The sequence below is a fragment of the Sebastes fasciatus genome, chromosome 6 (genome assembly GCF_043250625.1).
Source record: "Sebastes fasciatus isolate fSebFas1 chromosome 6, fSebFas1.pri, whole genome shotgun sequence".
NCBI classification, from domain to species: domain Eukaryota; kingdom Metazoa; phylum Chordata; class Actinopteri; order Perciformes; family Sebastidae; genus Sebastes; species Sebastes fasciatus.
Window position 1 is genome coordinate 21450601 of NC_133800.1, and position 17973 is coordinate 21468573.

The 17973-nt window shown below is 42.1% G+C and overlaps 1 long non-coding RNA gene across 1 annotated transcript in view; it reads left to right on the plus strand.

Annotated features, from left to right (window-relative positions):
• Positions 1-1254: 1254 nt before the first annotated feature.
• LOC141770201 (uncharacterized) overlaps positions 1255-17973 on the plus strand; it is a 116663-nt gene continuing 99944 nt past the window's right edge. The window contains exons 1-2 of the long non-coding RNA XR_012594462.1: positions 1255-1409; positions 2581-2697. This is a non-coding gene — a long non-coding RNA (uncharacterized LOC141770201). The remainder of the gene's footprint in view (positions 1410-2580; positions 2698-17973) is intronic.

A 17973-nucleotide genomic window follows, 5' to 3' on the forward strand; every position in this document is an offset into this window, starting at 1 on the left:
GAAATTGTTTGTGGTTATTTATTGCCTTGGTTTGAAACAAATGTTGTTATTGTACAGCAGGCTATGTCATTTGTTCATATTTCATTTTATTTGGCATATCATACATTGGATGCCATTGTAGCTATTGTAGAACAGTGGTTCTCGACCTTTTTGGCTAGTGACCCCTTAAAATAAAGCAATGACTATGTGCGACCCCTCATCATCTGTTCTCTATTAGTTATGACCATGAGTGACTTTTTTTCCACTGTTTTACACAAATACATTTTAGAGACCTGAAGAAGTAAAATGATCCAGTTATTCAGAAGATAAAAAGAGCAAGGATGAGAAGAAATTTTGGAAAAATTAAATAATTTTGTGTAAAATAGATTATGTTTCCTGCTCTCTATCCTGTTTATCATCCCGCGACCCTTCAAACCTTATCTTGCGAACCCTTAGAGGGGATCCTGACCCCCGAGTTGGGAACCTGTGTTGTAGAGTACCATCTTCATTTACTCTCATTCCAGGCTCTGTCCAAAAGGTAACACAATTTTCTAAGCAGCAACTCTACAAACTCTAACTGACTCACTAAAACTCATTAATTAACATGTTTTAACTAGTTTGTTTAATTCATACAAAAAAACATGTTTAAAATAGGCAAATTGCCTTTTTATGGTTGGCCATGTGTCATAAAATGCAAATTCTTGTTTTTACATTTCGGTTTCACTTCATATTTACTGTAGATACATGGGAGTGATATTAATCTTCTTATCTAACTCTCCACCAGAATAGGCCTAAAATGTTCCCAAAATGTCAAACTTTGCTTTAAATACAATTGACATATCATGTGTTAATTTTACAAAAAAAAAAGTTAAATGCTGGTGTACCCCAGGTTATTTTCTGCCTCCTTAATTTACAGATGTTCCCTAAACAGCTCTCACAAGCTAATGATGCGTACATGTCATATCGTTTAAACCGGAATCACTTTCAGTCGAGTTGGCAATTAATGTTTGGCTGCAAATGCACCACTGCTGTCAGTGACATGATCACAATGAAATCAAATAACTTAACACAATCGATTCAGCTAATTTTGTAGGAGCTATAGGCGACCGTTTTTGTTTGTATCTGGTTTCACCTACTAATGAAGTGCTTTAAATACATAATGCAACAAAAGTAGCTAATTTAGGTTGTTTATCTGGGGTGACTTCCTGTTTTTCCCATTCTAGCGACGTTACGTGAATGCAGCATAAATTGAGTCTTGACAGCACGCAACCCAGACAGGTGCTTGACACGCGCTCTGTCAGATGTGAAAAGAGTGAAATCATACACTTATAACGTGGTTTCCAGGACTTGAAACTGAGTGGATCTGACATTATTACCAGAGAGAGAAAACTGCTAAACTGTAGAGCGGATGTTGGGAGAAACTTCGTCTGGTTTGTCCTTCCAATTAATGCTTAGTGGATTATCCTGAGTTAGATACGAGAGGTTAACGTTATCTAGCTGGTTAGAATAACAATTTCGCCCCAAAAGAGTTGTGTTATTTTTCTATTACACTGTTGTGTTGCAAAACCAACCTGCATATAATGTTTTTCGTGTGTGATGTGAAGTAAATATGGTTGTGCTTAATGAGCTGTTTGGCTGCCCACCTCTGTCGGCTTAATTGTGGCCTAGAAGCCCAGATAAGTGCAGCATGTGTATGTAGCCAGGGGGTTGGTTGTGCCACTTTGGAGGGACCAAGTCTCATAGTGATTTTTTTAAAGGTCAATGTCCCTAGTGTTGGAAAATGTATGATAGCATTGCAGCAATGGTAGCTTTCTATGTGCTATCCCTCCTTTTTTCATCCCTCAATCATTAAAATCTTTCCATCTGTTTTTGCCATTTTACACATACATCCAGTATAAAAGAGGGTAACCAACACACAATATCATAAAGTCATATATCATTGTAAAGCTTAGACTATAATCTATCCATCGGTCACATTGTCATGACACTGAGGTCAAGATAATTTGACCTTTGACCTCTAATGCTGCAATTGGGCAAATTCTGGATGCCACTCCAAATGCCCTTATAACTAACTTCATATTGATCGTATGTGCCCATGGATAGTTCCATAAAGAGAACAAAAAGAGCTTTAATGATATATTATATGACTAACAACAATAACAACATTTCTTATCAGAATAAATGTAACTTTCTTTTATTGGGGTGGTTGTAAATGGCTTTCTAAGCAGCAAAAACACTAAATAATACAAAAACTCAAATAACTTTCCCAAGAAATTAATTCTCTTTCCATTATTTTATATTTTCCCCCTCTTACCTCATTGTCAATATAAACATGTTCCACTATATAGCTGCTGCTGTAGCTCCAGTAAAGCACATAAAGGTAGTTTGTTAGTATTGTGAATTGAGGTTAAAGCTGTATACACAGAACAAAACATGTAAAAGGCCAGAGATGTACATTATTTTGAAATTGAAATAACAGAACAGAGAATGAGACAAATTACTTATTGATCATGTTTGATGTAAGGATTGTTTATGTAAATTCTAATATAGACAATGAAACTATATGATACCTGTTCTCCACACTTGTCCAACTGTGTGCAGTTTTTTAATGAGGGGTGGAGTTGCTTCATCTGCTGTCCGGATCATCATCGCTGCTTGTGGATCCCTTCATCTTGTCTGGACGCTGACATCTGGATGTTGGGCCATTCCAAGGGGCTGGTAGGAACAAAATTTATTTACCCCTTTTTTCTTAGACTCTTCTGTCAAGCAATGTAGTTCTTCAACAACATTTAGCAGAACGGTTGCCGAGCAACACTCAGACGCAGGGGTGACTATTAACATTTATCTGGATATCACCATTAATTGTGCAATTGTTGAAGTAGTGTTCAATTATGTTAGCACTCCTCTTTGCTGGTACCGGGGTGTTTGTCTCTGGACAGGTGTATTTTAATTAAGCGGTGCCAGGAGTGAGGATATCGCTCCAGCATCTTCTCTCGCTGCAGTTTGGGTGCCAGTAAGATTGAAGGGGCGAATCACATTTATGCCCTGTCACTGACATGATTTCTCTTGCCTCAAGGCCAACATCAGAACGTTTTTGTACAGTGGTGCTTTGCAAGCAGTGGTTGATGTAGATTGTAGCTGTGCCGGCTGCTTTACAAATCCGTGGCAGCATGGAGCCAAGGAACTTTATCCACATGTGCTCTCTAGTATAACTAAAGTTAGGAGATGTTGCAGTTACATTATAACCACATATGTATCTACCATCGGCAACTATTATGCTCACTTTCCCCTAGCTGTTGACTCTTGCCAGCAATATTTTTGTTACTGTGTTACGGGACCTTTTAATCTATTTTTTTCTATTATTTTTCCTAAGCCAGTGGTTGTTTTTGTGAGGAGCTATGTTCAGTACAAGCATCAACTACAACAAAACGGCCATCATGTCCAGCTACATTGTCGCAGAGTTTCCGTTGGAAGTGTTGCTCAAACGCTCGTTGATGTAGTTATGTCGTTAAATAGCACTGGGAACTAGCTAATGGCATTTTTGCAGACGGAATGGTACAGGGTGAAACAAAAACACATGATTGGTTGGCGCTTCACCGCGTCATTGGAGCACTACAAATAAAGTTGAGACCAGCTCAACATTATTTGTAGTGCGCCAAGTGTCAGGCGTCAGTTTGTAGCTTCATGTCACCGGCTTCCATTGAAAATGACTTGTAGCCTGCTACTGTGTCGCTCGAAGTGTGAACACAGCATTACTGCTTTGTGTGTAGAGTCTGCTACTGCCAATCTCCTTACTGAACCGTGTGAATTTAGCGAACCAAGTCAACGTGTGACCAAATCAAACTGTAAGATCTTGGATCTTGGTATCTTGGGTCTTTTAGAGAACCCCAGATATTGATACCTTAGATACTAAACCAAGGATCAGCAGTTTAGATACCTCATCCAGGAAAAGGTTACATATTACACTTTCAGTAGTCTCGCATAGCCAGACTTATCTCCACAGCGCTGTACGAAAGAAAGGTCTGGCTCCACACATTATCATTCTGCTATATGGGGAAAAAACACTTGCTTGTTTGTATTTCTTTAAACCATTCACAATCGTATTGGGCGGCGTTTAGCACAGAATTCAGCGATGGTGCCCTCACAAAATAAAGCGGAAGGGGAGGAGAATGCCTCGTAAAATACACGGCCAATGGCATGCTTATACCCACAGTCTACATCCGGTGAATAAGACTACACCTTCAGTAACTGACTTGATAGGGCAGCTGATCCTGCAGGAGTTTACAGTATGCACTCAAATTTATTACTTAATGGTTTATCCCGTAGAATTATCATAGCTTGAAAACTAATAATTAAAGTATATCTCTAATGAACAAAGATAAAAAGACACCGCGGCTTATAATTCAGTTTCATTGGTGGCCATGGTCTTGGAGGGGTAAGAGCGTGAAGTTAGAATAAGAGACAGTGTGAGCTGGTTAGTGATGGTTGAATCACAGTATATTTCCACCTGCCAGTCTCGTTGCGAAGCGCACTTCCAGGCTACGTGCTCCTCCGCTGTCAGCCCTGTTTTCTGGCCAACGTACAGCAGAGGTTTTTGAGAGACTTCAGCCGGAACATCACCTGACTGCAAAGCTCTCCCCTTACACCGTAATGAACTGGCCCTGGAAATCAATCTGCTCTCTCCCGTTCAAGCAATATCATCTATTTGATCTTGATTGTGCATCAGTGGACCAAAACATACAAGTGAATGAGTAGCACTGCATCTGTTAGCCATCCCTCTTTGTCATCCTGATGAAGACTCGTGGGGGTGAATAGTATAGATGACCTGAGCATGGCAAAAGGAAAGGAGGCATGTTACAGGAGGTGAAACAGGAGGAGTGTAGACCCAGGGAATCCAGGACACCCGAGCTGGCAACTTGAGCCCAAGAGAAAGAGAGAAGCTCATCCCAGGGGAGAGTGGTGGAGCCGGAGTCGGCCAGGGTACGAGTCGGGGCCCAGGTACAAATGCGAGCCAACACGCTGCGCAGACAGTAGGATGAGGTTTCACTTGAATGGGATTAACAGGTGAGCCAAGCCGGTGGCTCGCTTAGCTGTACAGTACACCCTATCTCATTAGCAGAACAGCCAGTGACATCTCTGTGTGGGATGGGCGAGATAAGGTGTGGGTGTCCAGTGGTTTTAATAAGAGGAGTCCACACTGCAGGCTGGTATTCAATGCCTGCCCATTCCTTTGTTATCTCTCCTTGGCGGTAAAGCAGTCAGTGAAGTGGAAGGAATGTGAGGTATTTCCAGGGCCTGACAGGGGAGTGTGTGTGTGTGTGTGTGTGTAGTGTAGTGAGGGGGTTCAGGAAGGTGGTCAGTCAGTGCCCACCCAAAGCACCGCAGCAGCATGATGCCTCCTAACACACATAAAAGAAGCCTTGTCTAACGCTCTACCTTCATTCACTTCCCTCTCCGAGACGTCCACACGCTTTCCTCCAATTTCTTCCTCTATGGTTTGTCTCTTTTGCCCACTCCTTCAATCTTCACACACACACACACACACACACAATTCAGGCGCACACAAACCGACTGAACTAAACTGGCAAAAAAATGATAATTATATAAATCTTAATTAGTTTCCAGGGATTAAAAGTCTGCAGATTTGGTGAGTGAAGAAAATACTAACAGCTTGAAACCATGATTATCTCACTGCGTAGGTATAAAATTGGGGTTAATACCTGAGATGAAACAAACGGCTTAAAAGTCCCAAACCTCCTTGTGCCTGCCAGGGGATTCTGGCAGCATCATAATGACAGGGATTGAAATACTGTTCCATCACAGAGAGAAAACACAGAATATTCACAATTTATTCAAGAGACATATTTCATCTTACTAGGCTTTATGGGTCTCCGTACATCTTCTAAATAAAAGATGATGAATTGCACGCGCAGCCGTGTCTCGTACAACAGGAAAAAAAGTCTCAGTGTTTTCAATGATAGATAAGGTTTTCTTATTTTCTTTCATCCTCAGTGTTGCCGCCTCTCTCTCTCTCTCTCTCTCTCGCTCTCTCTCTCTCTTACTCCCTCTCTTACTCCCTCTCCAGCCGCCCTTTCTCCTCCTCCTCTGTGTTAATGCAGTTAATGTACACAGCATTATTGAGAGTGGCTGTGCTTGCAGCAGGATTCAGATATTAGGTGGCTCATTTGGTTAGCTTATTGACTGCTATCAGATTACAGGTCAATGACCTTAATGACCAGACAGCAGCACAGAGCAGGGATGGAAAGTGGAGAAATGAACACCAGCGTGGTTGGTTTGTTGGTTGGCTGGATGGATGCCTGCATGTGGGGAAGGACAGATGAAGAGATATCTATCTGCTATATTGGCAGGTTTCACTGCAACACTATTTCAAGTTTGACAAATAAGGGGAAAAGTGTAAAAACCAGCACTAAGAGACAGCGCACGGTGAGAGCAATATGCCAAGAAATTGGTATATATTACACTATGCGATGGTTTATAAGACAAAAGAAAAGAAGTGAAACGGTAAGAATGTCATTCAAGTTTGCAGACATAATAACATTCTAGTTGTAAATAACTTGCCTGTTCATTCCTCAGCTTCGTTAGGTCGTGTTCAAACAGACAACAGCACTGCTTGAACAAACGCCCCCTCGTTTATTTAAATGTTGAAGCTCCGTCGATGCAGCAAGGGTGTCAGTGCAGAGGGTTATGGCAAAACAATGCAGGATCAACAATGCGCAAACCTGTCTCCTACAAAGTTATGTTCCCATACAATTAAACTGCTTTTTTCAGTTACGTTTCGAGGGAAACATATTTTCTCCCAGATTACGGTCACAGTTTTAAACAGTTTTTAAAAAGTTTTAAACCCGTGGTTAACGTAAATTCAAACAAAACAAAAATGCAACTACTTGGTTATGTTTAATAAAAGCATCATGGTTTGGCTTAAAATGACTGTTTGTTACGTTATTTAAGCTACGGACGTAAATTAATATAAGTGAACGTTGACTTTTGGTTTCACATGGGATGTGAACAGCTGGGTGAAAGTCCTATGTTTCTTTGACCCGTCCACCATCGACCTCCTCCCTACGCGGACATGTGTGGACTATCATTAGAAATGTATTTGTGATGCATAAAAAACAAACATAATCCACGCCAAAATACCTTTCCCAATCAAATGAGGAAGGAATGTAAACTGTAGAGGTTTATTTCTGCATGATATTGGCATGTTAATTTGGAGTGTCGCAAATTATTAGGTGATTCAACATACAAGCTTCCCCTCTGATAATTCCTCCTCGATCATTGACCCTTTTTGTGGAGATAGTTGATGCTAAGTTGTTGCATTTACACAGTATTTGTGTAAAGTATTTGCTCATTCTGCGATTGAGCAACATGCCAATTTTCACTGTATTGCACCTGTATTGTACACTGTAAATACATTAATGCAGTGTTAATTGCTTCAAACCTCCATATGCTTAAGGTGCCAGTCATCAGTGTTGGTGAAACCCCTGATTGAAACCCTGACCCCATAGCAACACATTTTGCTGACATGTTGTTCAGTTGTGCAGTTCAGAGCAAATAAGCTCTCCCTAGTCTTTGTGGTTGTTCAACCTTCCAGCTGATCAGGGAGAAAACTCACTAAGGCTACGTTCCAAATCGCATACTTTTTCTTTTTACTTTAGTACATACTGCAGCTGCCTTTACAAAGTACGTACTGTTGCATGCCATTTGCATACAATTGGTACATACTGCTTCTTCATAACATTGCGTCTTGAACTTTGACATTCTTGCTCATATATCCGCTGCGCAGAGGATTGTGGGTGAGAATAGCCAGAAAAGCATGCAAAATGCGACCGAATGTAGTATGACATCCTGGTATTTTTGACATACTATGTATTGGGACATACTAAATCTTCTTCTGGCATACTAAATGGTATGGTAGTATGGGTACTGGAACTCACAGTAAGTTTAGAGAAGTATAGTATTAGTGTGACATTAGTAGGTAACTCAGTCAAGTGAGAAGAGGTACATATTGTTGTCAACAACCGAATACAGTTATTGGAAGGAGCTCTGCTGGATGGAATAAACTTGGGTGCATGCTTGTGTCTAGTTACTTATTGTGCTGCTGCTTTGCCAGATTTTTTTTCTAACAACGGTGTGTTCTTCGAGCAGTAACTATTTATGGCATGTGTGATTAAAAGTATAGAAAATGTATATGATTTTTGTTTCAAAAAACAGACTTACATCCTGGTATTAAACGTTCTGAGAACAGGCAGGAGTCCAGAGAGGTTGCATTGAACACAACCTGACATTTAGATTATTATGAAATGAAATTCAAATGTATTATGCACACATTGACTTTTTGAAAGCATATAATTTTGTGCAATGATGTAAAATGTTAAAAATCTTAAAAAGTGTGGGCTGTGGTACCATTATACTTAAGTCCCTGATGTCAACGTACAATGTCACAATAAGTACTCTGGGCTCCGCTGTAATTACATCTACAATAGGAGTGTGACAAGGTTCACCTACATGATGCTTCTTTCTTTGTGCTATTTGTAGATGTGCTGATCAGAATGATTAAACAAGGACGTAGAGAAGGTTTTCTATAATGGCTCTGCATGTTGATGCTAATGGACGATACTGTCATTCTGGCAACATCAAGAGAGACATAATAAAAAATGGCTGTAAAGTAAAGCAAAGCAAATTCATGATAATTATGGATTATGGAAGTAAATTGACCTTGGTTCCTTTACAGTGAGGTGTTGTGATTGGTACACTTGCCTTAGTGTTCTCTTCACTACTGACAGAAGCGTCCTGACCTCACTGAAATTACATGGGGAACAAAAAGTTTTAATCACTTACATAAGTTTACAATCTTTTGCTCCGTACTATGCCAAAAATTAGGATGGAAAAAGTGTTTGACGCATGTCCTGTAGTCCACCATTTTGTACGTTGTACAGATGTGAGGCTTGGCTCGGATGGAAAAACAAAAAAACAGGCCAAGTTCCTGCTGAAACATTGGCTTGATATGCGTGATGATCCCTTGAATGCACTCTGACTGACTAGACATGGATGAACACACACCCGGTTTAAGTGAGGTGACGGAATTTATCAACACGGACCGAGAGGAAGATGATAAAAAGATGAAGATAAAAAAGATAGGTGGAAAGGAAGGAAGCAAGTAGAAAACCCACTAAACCCTGATTTAACTTTTACATTTGCAATTTTGCATATCATCACACAAGTTGACCATTGAACTGCAAACTGTCACCCCAGGGCACTCTGTTTTTTTGCACATAGCACTAGTGCTACAGAGACTGAAAGTTTTGTAGCACAGGCACGAGTACAAAAGTATCAAGTAAGTCCTCTGTAGTTCGAGACTATTCAAATTTTGTGTTGGGGGGCGTGGAGCATGCGAAAATACAGTTTAAAAAGTAATTTTCCATGAACTTTTAAAGGAATATACTAGTACTGAAAAAAATACATTGTTTTAAATACAGGCCTATGTATTTATTTATTATTATTATTATTATTATTATTATTATTATTAATATTATTATTATTATTATTATTATTATTATTATTATTATTATTATGTATGCACATAACAGGGAGGTAGGAAGTAGGGGTGTTGAGGGGGCTGCAGCACCTCCTAAAACTAGATATTATAAAAAACATCAATTGGCAAAAAAGTTTAAACTTAGTGTTTAAACTTTAGTGTTTCCCATTTCTTACTGGGATAAAGGCTATATGTGTTGTACACATGTATTTGTGGTGGTGAGTTTGCTTTGTTTTTTTTTATCTCTTTATTATATATATTAGTCCAGGGGGATAATTTAATTCTCTGATTTTCCCTAGTCTGTATTGTCACTGTGCTGCATTTTTATAAAATAACATCTCTCGCCTGTGTCTCACTCCCTCTTCCTCTCCTTGTAGTTCTCGTACTATTACTTATAGAACTGAAGTAACAACTATTTTTGTGATTTTTTTTTTTTTCTTTTTCCTGCAGCAGCAAAGATGTATGGACTCTACGCAGCCAGAGATATGCATTTTAATTGTTCTCTAGACACTACTTTTTTCGTGGAAAGTTTTGCGCTGTATAGCCCTGCACCATGTTGTTAAATAAAGAGTTATTTCACTTATTTAGTAAAAGAAGTGTATTGTATATACTATACAATATAATAATGCTTTGACGTAACAGTTTTGTATTATTATTCTAAAGTATTTCAATATTTCTTAATGCTACCAACATTGTACATCATGACGTCATACAGGTCATGCAAAGATGCATTTTCTGTCCGCTAGCTGTGCCTTGATAGCCTCGATTGTTTGTAAAAATGGGAACCAGTCTATTTTATTTCACCCCACCCTTTCTTTTTTTTTCGGTTTTCCTCTTACTCTCTTTCTACATGCCTCCACCAATTTCTCTTCCACCCATTCCTCACCTCTCCCCCCCCTGTTCTCCCTCTCTTTGGGTCATTAGCATGTTGCTGATGGGGGCCGGTCATCCATTGAGCGGTGCGGGGAGGTTTGGCCGGGGCTGCAGCAGGCCTGTCAGGGCAGGTCATTAAGAAAACGACGGGTCGGGGAATACACAGACAAGGTTGATTGGTTTCCTGCAGCCGTCAGCAGAGCCCTGCAGCATCTCCTGACCCTGTGAGCCCCATCTAACCTGTACACACACACACACACACACACACATACATGCACCTGCACAAGAACACGCAGACACACACGGAGAGCACATGTATATGAAGCCACACAAAGCACAAAATGGGTCGTATGTACACACAGACACTCTCATGCACACACCTAACCTACCTCTGACCAAAGGCTAAAGACTGGGAAAGGACAAGGAGCCACAACGAGGCGATTACCCTGATCCTGATCCGCACAACCCAGCCTGTTGCCAGTTTTTTAGATCTGCTAGTAATAGTGTGCAGCTTGGCACTAATCCAGACCGCACGCCTGCTGCTAACCTCTCTCAAGATGTGTCCAGGGTGGAGCTAAAGGAGAAAAGACCCACTCAAAGGAGAACTGACTACATGAATCAAAAACGAGTTGCGATATTGTTGTCTCGCCTTTTAGAGTCAGTGCCGCTGCAACAGAAGAAAAACCCCTGAAGTTGACCCCAGTTTTCTTGAAAGGTCACATGTGGGATTGAATGCGGTTGTGTGCAGGGAGGGGCTCTGTCATGCGTGCATAGATGGAATGCTACCCAGCATCCTTCTCTGCTGTCTGTTGTGCTGTGAATGTCAAACCCAGAGGCTCTGACACCCGCCGCCCTTCCAACCCCCCCCTCTTTATACCCCCCTACCCTACCTGACCCTCCAGTCTCAAGCAGCCCTGGCCTACCTGATGAACAGAGCCTCCTGCCTGGGGCTTCTGTGCTCCAAATGAGCCCTATAATAATGTTACTTCAAATGTCAAAGCCAGGGTTATTAGCGCATGTGTGTGTGTGTGGTGCATGGTGTTGGTGGGCGGTGGGGGGGGAGGGGGGGGGGGGGGGGGGGGGGGGGTGTCTTGTGTAGCTGCCACAGCCTTCCATCCATCGCTCAGTGTAATCAAATGCATTAATGTGTAAAAATGCCATTTAGCACAACACATCCGACTGCGGGCTGGTTAGCAGACGCTGATAGACAGATAGGGTTTGACTGACAGTCCCCGGCTGTGGCCTGTCTGTGGGTGTCAATGACACACAAGCCATTCTTCATGCTTAGGCTCAATCATGGAGCCAGCTTTCTACTTGTGGAATAGTTGTGCAGTGATAACGGACCCACTAAATGGCGCACAAGGACACACCAGCACACACACACATGTAAGACAATGCACAAACTCCAACATTAACCCACACACTGTGATTGTTAATGCACAATATAATTGCTAATGGGACCTGTCTTAGGGGTGAAGTGGTGTTAACCTCTGATCAACCCTAGGTCAACCACTTATAGGCTAGATAGAATTCATTACATTTTACCCACTTCATCATCAGCATCTGACTGACCAATTTCACACCCATGACAATGACAAACACACGAGCGGAGGGATGAAAAAGGCATGAGGCATTTCAGCAATGCTCCATAGTAGATGCTATTTATTTTTCTGTCTCGAATATAAAACTCATTGCAATTGTCATTGCACCATGCAGGCAATAGGGCTGGCATGATACACCTATCTCCCGATTCGATACTATCACGATACTTGGGTGCCGATTCGATATGTATTGCGTTTTTTAAATCTTGCGATTCTACAATTATTGCAATTTGATATTACGATCTATTGCGATGTTTGTTAACTTTTTTAACATTAGATCATGGTAAAAAGTTGAATCATACATTTCTAGGGACTTTTACTTTGGAAAATATCTAAATTGATACGGTAAAAATGTTTGATTTTCACCATGTGTATAGTCTGAGATGTCTTGAAGTTAAATTTATCAATCATTGTCAGGAATTATTAATTTTTTTTCAGCAACTCAAAAATCAAAGAATAAAGACATTTCCCTCACAGATTAGTGGTATTTTCTGGTTAATTTATAAGGGACATGTAATGTTTTATACTTCTGGTCGATATAATCCATCAATCTTATATCCATATATGTATTTTGTATATACAGTTCTCTTTAGCACCTTATTTTGAAAACCGGACGTAGTCACACGTGTAAACCTTCGCTAACTTCGCCAAGTCCGTTGCTAGATCTTATGTCAACTCCGTTCTCTTTATACATCCATGGTCAGCTCCATCGGGGCCGTTTGAATTTAACATAAATATCAGTATATGGGTGCTCTACAGTTGTAGCATCGGGCGATTTGACCACGGAGATGCGAGTGACCGTTGGCTTGACCGCACGTTACCGCAATATGATAATGTTTCCTGTCCATGACAGAGTTAGCCTGCAGCTTTAGCCGTGATGTCTAGCTCTGCTTTTCCTGGCAATGTGTGAAACCCAAAGTGTTTCCATACTTTACTGTATGTGTAGTGTTTACCACTTTGGATTTAAAATGTGAGAGTTCAAGTCATATCCATTTTTCGATTGCGGTTTGTTTTGGTTGACGGATACGGAACGGATATGACGTCACGTTACTCAGACTACAACAATGAAAGCAGTAACTTCCTTCTACCTCCGCATAGACTCAAATGAAGCAAATATATTGATTGTGGCATTTAAAAAAAAAAAAAAAAGGGCGATACATAGGTGAGTTGATTTTTTTCCCCCACCTCTAGCAGGCAATGCTGATTGGATATTTTGTTGTTTGTGTTAATGATCCAGCCAAAAAGTGTTCCCTCAGCCAGCTAGCCAGCTAGCTAACTAGTCAGCCAGCCTCCAGAACTGCATATCAGGGATGCTGTGTTTAACTCACTGTGGCTGCCACAGCATAACACAGCCGACCAGGCGGCAATTAAGATGTTAATAGATAGCTTCATAAGGACGACAAACCAGAGGGAGGGGGGGGGGGAACCGCAACAGATTTCCAAGACTTCTAATTAATAGCGATGGCAATTAAAGTGTAATTCAGCCCATTTCCCTCTGTAGCGTTCGCTCTCCCTCGCCTCCAATTGCCTTTTCTCGCTCGCCAAAAGCACTGGAGGGTTGTGACGCATCCTCTTTTTTTTAAATGTTAAATTTCTTCATGCACGCCGTTGTTGGCAGTTTTGATAAAACACCCATGTCGAACAAGTGGGCAAATAACTAAATTACTGGGTCATCTCCTCGGGGCTAATCCTCTGCTTAAGATATTGTAATATAGTAGCTTTTTTTTTTGTGGATGAATCTAGGTATTTTGCATTTATATGTCATGTGCATGTAGTTGTCTGTGTGTGTGTGTTTGTGTGTGTGTGACAGTAGGGCCAGGCAGGAAGACAGGGGCAGGTGAATGATAGCAACTCTAATTAGCGGGGTTGTGGCTCCTGTGCTGCGCTGCTCGAGAGACGAGTCGTCGGGGACTCCGAGGTGCCAGGCTCAGTGGGGAGGACTCAGAAAAACAGCTTTAATTGGTGGGAGTTATTTATAGACAAAGCACCTCTTTCAAGGTTAGTGGGTTAAGTCTGTTCAGTCCTCTGTGGGGACCGTCATGTTTGGTGGCAACAAACAGGCCGCTGCCAAAAAAACCTGCCCCACCTCCTCATCTCTCATAATCCAATGCCACACACACACACACACACACACACGCACACACACACACACACACACACATAGCTACATATTGCAGAACTGTGTTGCACCTTCCCCATGCACTTAGACATGCTGTTGACACCCTTGGCTTTGTGCAGAGCAAGAGAAAGTGAGTGATAGAAAGAGAATAATGGAGAGAAGCAGCAAGAAAGCGAGAGATAGAGAGAGAGAGAGATAGGCAGACGTGGATGGAAAAGACAAGGTGGGGAGGTTGCTCCTGGGTTGAATCCCTCATTGGAGGCGTCTTCATCTGCCGCCCAATCCTCCCGGGGGCCCCTACTTCTCCATTTCATTAGTTTGTCAGCCTGCACGAAGGATTGTGCATTAGGCCTTTAATTTAGTGGATAGCCAGAGGCTGGCTATGCTGCCTGGTGCGACTCTCAGCTCCAACAGGCTGGAATCTAACTAGGATCAGCTTAGCTCAACTTAATGCAGACACACACACACACACATGGCACTGCACCCACCCAGTGAGACACAGAGAGAAGGTGGGCGGTCCATTTATGTGGTATGTCTATCTGTATATCTATCTATCACTGTTGCTGAGATAGCTCGACACACTGCAACTTAAGAAAACATGCCAATGGACAATGTGTTCACCACTTTGACAACGCATACGACACATTTAGAAAAAGATGCAGCAAAAATAACTAAAACAAGCGAATTGAAAATCGTATTCACCAATTTGACAACTCATATGCGGTATAAAGAAGCACACTGCAACTACAGAAAACATGGAAGAGCTGGAACTTGTTCATAACGCAACAGACGTTCATCACTAAAAACTAGGGGTGTCAAAGTTAACACGATAATAATGCGTTAACGCAAAATAGTTTCGACACTACTTATTCCTTTAACGCATTAACACAACTTGCGATATGTAGGTTGTAGCGGGCTCACTTTTAAAGCTAAAAAAAACAAATGAATCCATTAATACCAGCCATGTCATACTAGCTTGTCGCAAAGGAGGGTAAATAACGCTCCAAACTTAAACTAAATTTTGTTGAGGTTTCTGTCATGGCTTTTTTCAAAGGGGTCCCTTGAAGATGTGTGAAGGAAAATGTGTTCTATGGGTACCCACGAGTCTCCCCTTTACAGACATGCCCACTTTATGATAATCACATGCAGTTTGGGGCAAGTCATAGTCAAGTCAGCACACTGACACACTGACAGCTGTTGTTTCCTGTTGGGCTTGAGTTTGTCATGTTATGATTTGAGCATATTTTCTATACTAAATGCAGTACCTGTGAGGGTTTCTGGACAATATTTGTCATTGTTTTGTGTTGTTAATTGATTTCCAGTAATAAATATAAACATGCATTTGCATAAAGCAAACATATTTGCCCACTCCCATGTTGATAAGAGCATTAAATACTTGACAAATCTCTCTTTAAGGTTCATTTGAACAGAAATACCAAAACCAAAAATGTGCAATTAATTTGAGATTTAATCGCGATTAACTATGGACAATCATGCGATTAATCGTTAAAAAATTTAATCAGCCCTACTAAAAATGGATGAAATGCCCAGAGTTGGAGTCAATCGCTCGTCAATGATGTTGAAAAACTAGCGTACACTGTTCATTTTAGTTTAACATTCTGATTATAATGGTTCAATATGACCGGAACTATTGGCTATACATCTAGCATACAGTAATCTACTAACTACTTGGGTGTTTATCAGTTTTCAGTGTCCCCCAGAAACTTCTGTTTCATAAGACTTGGAGCATTACATCTATCTATCTATCCATCTACACGTATCCATGAATGCGCTGTAATCTATTCTATTTACTGTATCTACAGTATCGGTTTGTAATGAGCTATTATATAACTAGTCACACCCTTTAGAGGGTCTATCCAACAGTCCAAGCTGATAGCTGCTTCCCTCAGTGAGTGTGAAGTGATGCTGGTAGCGATACCCGCAGCATCAAAGGCTTTTCTCTTTCAGACTGAAGGAGCTGCACTTTGAAGGCCTGTCTCTCAATGTCATTCAAGATATCTATTCAGCAGACTGACGTGCAATGCGGGCTGCTGAGGACTGGGTGGGATGTGGGTGGACTTCCAACAGGACAACGACTGTATGTCACAATACGACGAACAACAAGCGCACATGTACGCGCTCTGAGACACCCAATTATAAACACACTCGTGTGCATTAGCGTGAAAGCCGCGCACCCACGCAGTGGCAGGGACACTGTTACACGGAACAAAGAGCGAAAGACAAAGCCCCTGTGCGAGAGAGCGAAGTCGTCCATCTGACACCCCAGCTGAAAATGTCCCTTCACATCTCCTCTTGTTTTCTTCTTTAAGTACTGCTCCCCCTTCTCTGTGACCCACCACCCCCTCCGACTTTTAACCCTCCAGCACCCCTCACTCTCGCTCACCCTCCCTGGCTAGCTCCACAGCCCCCCCGCCCCCCATGTTTTTGGGATGGGAGAGGAGGCTAAAGGGGGTGCTGTGGCTGTTGGTGGGGATGGGGGCCCTTCTTTTGTTTCCTGTTACAACATGCATTTCATGGGGAGGCCTGGCTTCTGACCCTGCCGAGCACACACTGCGCCATGGCTGGGAGCTCCAAGGGAAAGGCCCATCTGTGGCATCCATCAGGGCTGTGCTCTCCCGCTGAGGTACTGTCAGAAGCCGGAGGGGGTGGCGGTGGCGGTGGTGGAGGGGAGGCTTGCGGGGGCACGATGGAGAGGGGCCGGGGGGGGGGGGGTTGAGGTTCGTTGAAGAATGGGGATGAGGGGGGTAAAATCAGGCCGAAAAAACAGACATGAGGAACACGGGGTCCTCCCAAATTTGAATTGGAGCTGAGGGGAGGAAGGGAAGGGGGCAAGTGTGTGTGTGTGTGTGTGTGTGTGTGTCTCGGTGTGTGTCGGTGTGTGTGTGTGATTAGAGCAAAGAGTGTAGAATAAACACTGAAACATATGGAGCACAAGAATCTCAATGGAAGTGGGAGTAAGGTGGACAACTCCAACAAATTGCAGTAGACAATTATGATTAATTAACTGTATCTGTTTATGCTGCTAGTTGCATAATATATATAATAATATATTTGTAATATGATGTTGCGTAATACAATACTGAAAAGAAACAACCAAGCAACATCGTTTTTGTTTCACGCAGTGTCCATGATTTTGGGCAAACAAACTCATTTTAAATTAAGCAGCAGTGGATCAACAAATTATTTTCCAAAGAGCACCTGAACATTTGAGTGAACCCTAGCACACACACACACAGGAGCTGACACACATACAAATGGACGCAGATGAAACAATCGCTTTATTTTCTGAGGGCATACCAGAGACAGAGGTTTTCAAATACCAGGAGCGCAGGTAAAAAGCTGCCGAGGGTGGAACTGAAAGACACCAGATGTTGCTCTCTGCCTTCCCACCGCCATTCCTTTCTCTCCGAAGACTCTCTTATGTTGTTGCACATACCTGAGGCACTATAGAGGGAGAAAAGTGGATTGGTTTGAAGGTCAGTTTAAATAAAAATACTTCAGCAAGTATGACAGGCAGGGTGTGCTCTGGATAAATGCAGTGCTCTCATGCCAGCTCGCTGAAACTGATTGATTGACTTGTAAGATGTCACGGACAGGCTGGGGAGGCAGGGAGAGTGAGAGAGGCAGAGAGATGGCGAGAAGGATATGGCTACTGTTGGATGGAAGATGAGACGTATATATGTGTGTGTCGGGGGGTTGCGGAGCTCAAATGCACACACACACTCACACACATGCACGAACACATACAGCTGGCCAGCTCTGGCCTGGTTCTGGTCAGTTGCCCGTGGCCACGTCGGGCGCAGGAGTCAGCTGTCAGCCTGTGA